Genomic DNA, 6,568 nt, shown 5'->3' with positions numbered 1-6,568 from the left:
AATCTACCTGTTCTGAAGTTAAGTCATTTAATACTTCCTCAAAGCCTTAACCCAGAGGCCAGGTAGTCTGTTAGAAGACCACCTCCTGCAGGCAGGTAAATGCATTACTAAAATTTATGAAAATAAGGAGTATAATAACCTGTCACAATCCAAAAAACCCTAATATAATATGTGAGTACTGTGACACCCACAGTGAGGGTAACAAAACCTACCTCTACACCTGTGTCAAAACCTAGCAAGGAAACTCTTAGAATTACGTGACTACCATACCAATCTGAGCATCTCCTAAAAGGTACATGAGTTATATTTTGATAGCATTAGTGTTCTTGCTAAATTATTTTTTAAAACCTACACTAAAATTTCAATCATTCTTTTATTTTTATTAATATGCCTTTTAAAAAGGCATTTCAAATACAGCTTTATCAAAATAAAAATTCTCAAATGCTGACTCTTCCATATAATTTTCTTCCCTGAGTCACACAAACCTAATTTTATTCCTCCCTCCTAGACAGTGAATGTACTTAACACCTCTTTTACAGGGCTGTTATAAGCTGTTTGTGACTCTAAGAAGTGAAGTTAAAGAATGCTACATGATAAATATACACAGATAAAGGGAAACCATGTCTAAACCAGGTTTCCTGTGCATGGAAAGGGCTAGAATTGTTCATGAGGCTTTCCTAACCATGTGAGACCCCCAAAAATGCTCAAATTAGTTCTCTCCATACCAAAGGATCTGTACCCCTATATCCCTACCAAACTTAAATTAATGTCATATCCTTCAGGTGCTAGGACCAGAAAAAGAAAAAAAAAAAAACTGACAATGTATGAAAACCATTTTGTCAAACAACTTTGCTCAGACAGGTGAGGTAGCCATGCCTGTAATAGGTGAAGACAGTAGGATAAAAAATTCAAGGCCAACCTGGGCAAATTAGGGAAGCCCCAAGCAAGCAATTTAAGGAGACCCTGTCTCAAAATAAAAAGTAAAAAAGACTGAGGGTGTAGTTCAATGGCAAGTGCCCCAGGGTTAGCACCTCAGTTCCAAAATAAAAACAAAACAAAATCAATTCTGCCCAGGCCCAAATAAGCCCATTCTCATATTGCTTTTTATGGGATGGCCCTCTTAGAGTGACTTCTCTGACCCCTACTCTAGGGTCCCCCTTTCTAATAACCTGATATTCCTCTACTAATACCCCAGCTTTCAGCTCCAGCTTAGTGGACCACTGGCACCTCTGCCTTCCTGGTCTTTGCTGACTTCAAGGCAGTCATTACCTGAGGTTTGGCTCTTTTCCAAATATCAAACTCTTCACTTTGATGACAGTCTATTTCATCCCAGCCTGCTCCACCCTGTATCATTCCCTAGGTATCCCTGATGGAGCAGATCAGGCTCTCCGCAGTCTCCCTTGAACTATACTCATTACTCACACTCTACTACTTGCACTAAAAGTAAGGGCCACGTTCACCATCACTTTTCCCTCAAAGGGCTTAGCACAGCACTGCAGATAATATTTAAATACTTGCTGAACGAAAAACATGTTGTTTAATTACTCAATTATGCTTTCTTTTGCCTGGTTTCATTATTTTAATCTTCTTTATTGAAAAACAACCTACAAAACAAGTCACAGAAAGTGAAACTGAGTATTCTGGGTTTTGTGGCAGACGTCTGTTCCTCTTCTTCCTTAGCACAAACCATCTACACTTTCCAGTTCTGTGTACAACTGGAGGCATTTTAAGACTGAGTGCTAGCCAATGCAGTATGAATAAAAGCAGTGTGTGCCTTTTCCAGACCTGTCCTCTGTACTATGCCAATTAACTGGGCATCTGATTCCTCAGGCTACCCTTACATGGTCAAGATGGAAGTGCCTCTAGCAGCCTGAGCCCTCAGATTACTGCTTTAAAAACATCTCCTCTCCACCAAAACACCTACACACACACACACACACACACACACACACACACAGAAAAAAAAAAAAACTTCCAACAACCCCCACCATCTGGAACCTTCTTAGATTATTATGGGATTGAGAAATAAACTTCTATTGTGAGATCATTTCATGTTTGGATATATTTGTTATTGCAGCAATGCTTACCCTAATCATTATAGGATCATAATTTCCTTTCTTTCCCTATCTTTATTCATTAGAATTCATACCAAAAAGTCCTCTTGAACTTATAGTTTACAAACCTAAATGGACAAGATGTAACTGCCCAGAATTCCTAGAGGGACTGATAATCATTAAAAAACTACTCTAAGTGTGTGTGTGTGTGGGGGGGGATGGGAGGAGAATCAAGTTAACTTCTACAATGTCCCTTACTGGAAAAATTGCTCATAATTCCATACCTAATTATGCTAATTAGTGATTAATTTAAAGTAACCTAACCTTATCTGGCTAGTTTCTCCACATGTTTCTCACTTTCCTTCTGATGGACATGTGTGCAAAGATGAGTAAATCAATACCTGGTCTGGTGTCTCCTATGGAGATAAAAGAGGTGCCCTGCGACATAGCCCATTATTATAATGGTAAGATTCTGGTGCTTAACAGGTCTGACTGCAGACTGTAAAACCATGAACCAAACTTAAACACAAGTAAATGTGTGTTATCCTTATTTCCAGCACTGTAATTAAAGTACTCACTGAAGCCAAGAAGCACTTGGCAGTAATAAAACCTCCCTGTCCTTCTGAGACATTTGTAACAATTCTTGCATTAAGTATTTAATGTGTGCCTTATACAAATTATAATTTTAATATATCTTCATTGCATTGATGGTATTATTATTATATTAATAGCAATTACTTATCTAGGAAAATATTTAATATGTCTTCCACTCATAGGCTAAGAGCTCTATGTTCTAACATAAACAGCAAGGAACTTACTCATTACCAGTGCCCAATACATACTGCTTCATAAATAACTGCTGTTTAAATAGACAACTACAAAACTATAGGGCTTCCTTTTAAAGTTGAGTTTGTCTTCCCTGGCTTTTGAATCTTAAATGATCTTAAGTAACTGAGATTACTTAAGTACTACTGCAGATTATTCCTATATTCTTATTTATAGGAATAATCTATAGCTACTGCAGATTATTCCTATATTCTTATAGCTACTGCAAATTATTCCTATATTCTTATTTTATCTCCACAGCAATTCCATGATTGTGCCACAGTTATACTGGGGCTGAGAGAAGATTATCATCAAGAACTTAGGTCTTGTGGCTCTCCAGGATAGTGTGCCTCCTACTGTAATGTTTACCCTTCTGTGTCCAGAAAGCTTTAAAGCAGCTTCAAAACACTCATATTTAATTCCTATATCACTCTTTTAATCATTGTGAAATGTCCCAACCAAAGAAATTTAATAACAAATAGATATGCAGAAAACACTATGCAAGAAAAATATCACTTCTACTGTATACTCAAATGGAAAAGCTTCAAAATATCTCCCGCTAATTCTAAAAGAAACAAACACAGAAAGAGAACATACAGCCCTAGCTCCACTGCCTGATACATTTCTCTTGACACAAAGCCAGGTCTCTTCCAGCCACTACATCCTGCTTCTTTTTACACTCAAAGGCCCAAGTCAGTAGGCTCACTCTTCCCTGAATCATCTCACACTCTGAAATACTTCCTGCTCCCTTGAAATAGGATGGGTTGGGCTGTTCTCCGTCTACATTCCTCACAAGGAATGGAATGACAAAAGAAAGGAAAAACAAGATGATCTCTATTTACTGTCTAAAATATATCCTTATATGTTTGAAAGTCCTTTTCTACTATCAATTTATTCTTCAACTACTTTTACGTATCTACTATGTCCCAGTTTCATTATAAACTCCATGAAGACTTTCCTTATGGTATCCTTGATGTTAAATGTTATTTCAGACATTAATCATATAAAAATGAATAAGTCAGACCATAAGGCAACTACCAAAACACAAATTACTAAACATAAAGCAATATGTTACATAAACAAGTGTTATCGTAGTAAACAGAGTTAGAAAAGTTGGGAAAGGTTTTACAAAGAGTTGAGCCTTAAAGATGAATGGGATTCAGTTAGGCTGAAGAAACAATATGTGCAGGCTAGGGATGCAGCTCAACCTTACATGCACAAGGCCCTGGGTTCAATCCTCAGCACCACCAAAAAAAAAAAAAAAAAAAAAAAAGTGCAAGAACATAGAGGCACAGTAAAGCACTGTTGTGACAGAAAAGGTGGGTTTTGTCAGAACAAGAGGTACACTAATGGGAAATAAGACTGAAAAATGCATCTGGAGCCAGACTATGAAGGTCTGTTAACACCCTGCTAAAGAAACTATCCTTTATCATGGAGGCAATTCAGGGTGTCATGCTATTTTAAAGCAGGATCATTACACAATCAAATTTAGACAGACATGAAGACTGTCAGGAAAACTAGTCAGAAAGTCACTCTACCAACCAATGTGAGAGTTGGCAAAGCCTAAGAGCAACAGAAATTAAGCTGAGGACAGATGAATATCAATAAGGGTTTTTTTAACAAGATGAAGAGAACATTAAGAAAAATGATTCATTAACCATATTAAAGAGTAAAAGGAGAAATAGGTTTATGTTTTGTATTTTCCTGTAGTGAAGGGAGATCTAAAGCTCCAGTTTCGCAAATAATTTTTTGTTTTATTTTAAAGTATCTGTGGGCTGGGTGCAGTGGCACAAGCCTACAATCCCAGTGGCTTGGGAGGCTGAGGCAGGAGAATGGCAAGTTCAAAGTCAGCCTCAAGCAACTTATTAGCAAGACCCTAAGGAACTCAGCCCTGTCTCTAAATTAAATACAAAAAAAGCGCTGGGATACTGCTCAGAGGTTAAGTGCCCCTGGGTTCAATCCCTGGTACCAAAAAGAAAAAAAAAAAAAGTACAGAGGTGAAGCAATGGGTTATGAGNAAAAAAAAAAAAATCAGCTAGAACCCAGAAATAATTGGGTTTAAAAGTTTATTGCATAGACCTCACAAACATACACACACACCCTCCAGATCAGGCTTTTGCTCCAGAAAAATCACACACTATGGCACAGATTCACATACTTCATCATCTAGTTACTCAAAGGGAGTCAAGAGACCAAAGTTAAGTTCATAAAGCAGACAGGATAGACAGAATCAAATTTGGAATACCAATTAAATAATTAATTATTGCCAGGCCAGTGGCACACGCCTGTAATGCCAGCAGCTCAGAAAGCTAAGGCAGGAGAATCCCAAGTTCAAAGGCAGACTCAGCAAAAGTGAGGTGCTAAGCAACTCAGTGAGATCCTATATCTAATAAATACAAAAAGGACTGGGGATGTGACTCAGTGGTTGCATGTCCCTGAGTTCAATCCCCAGTACCAAAAAACAAGAAAAAAAAATAATTATCCTGGATTCAATTATTCCACCTTATTGTGAACCATGTGCCTCAATTTTAAAATAGGGAAACTGAGTCAGACATGACAGCACACATCAGTAGTTCCGGCTCCTCAGGAGGGTGAAGCGAGATCACTTGAGCCTTGGGCAACATGGCTAGACCCTGTTTCAAAAAAAAAAAAAAAAGAAGAAGAAGAAGAAGAAAAACAGGGAAACTGGAGACAAAAGGCAAGAGAAGGTGGGGTTATCTGTAATTAGGATAGGAGAATGGGGTGGAGAGAAGCACTAGCAGCAAAAATTTACCAGACATCTCAACTTCAAATCTGCACTGACTCTAACAGCTACAGTAAACACATCGCATGGCATGTTTTAAAACTTTTTGCACTTAAAAGCACTGGTATATGATCATCTTGTAACCCCATCCCACTTTGGAGAAGGGATAAGCGTCAATAAACTTTGACAAACTTGACCCCGTTCTATCTCCAGTAACCATACAATTCAGGAAATAGACCAAGTTGAATACACTTATTAGTAGGGAGGTTATTGTCATGATCACACAGTTGAGTTTTCATTTTATTTTAGCAGTATCTGGCACTTGCACACGCAACAGTTGGTGCTATTCTTCCTTCTAGAAGACTTTATCATTCATACCTTGTTAAAATCACTAATTTCATTAGGCCTCAATTTCCCCACCTGTGAAACCAGAATGATGTTCGTGGGTTAGAAAACTAATGTCAGGTGTTTTGTAAATCAGAGTGCAATACCAAAACGGAAAGAGTAACTGTTCTTAAATCTAACATCTAATAGCGACCCCCCTTTTTCCCCCTAAAGAAACTGAAAACACCAGGAGGTTAAATGACTAGTTCTTCCTAAGGTCAGGTAAGGAACATATATCTAACCTAAGCTCTTCCATCACCCCTTGTACAGATGACTCAAATCTCAACGAATCCTTCCAAAGCCCAAGGCCTGCCCACATCACCTTAATCTTATTATATCCAGGTAAGGGGGAGGGAAAGAGAAGCAACAGAGTAGCAGAAAATGACTTGCCCAAGGTCAAAACATCAGAGCAGATGAGCCAGCAACCGAGGCCACGTCCCCGTACCTCCTCCACCAGCCCCAGAGAAACGACGAGCTGCCCCTTCCAGGGCCTCAGTGAGCAGCGTGGGGGCGGGGACCTGGCCCCGAGCTCACCGGGCGCCCGGGCCTCCCCGGTGCGCAC

The sequence above is a fragment of the Marmota marmota genome, unplaced genomic scaffold, assembly GCF_001458135.2.
Source record: "Marmota marmota marmota unplaced genomic scaffold, marMar, whole genome shotgun sequence".
NCBI classification, from domain to species: domain Eukaryota; kingdom Metazoa; phylum Chordata; class Mammalia; order Rodentia; family Sciuridae; genus Marmota; species Marmota marmota.
This window is presented reverse-complemented; position numbering follows the sequence as displayed.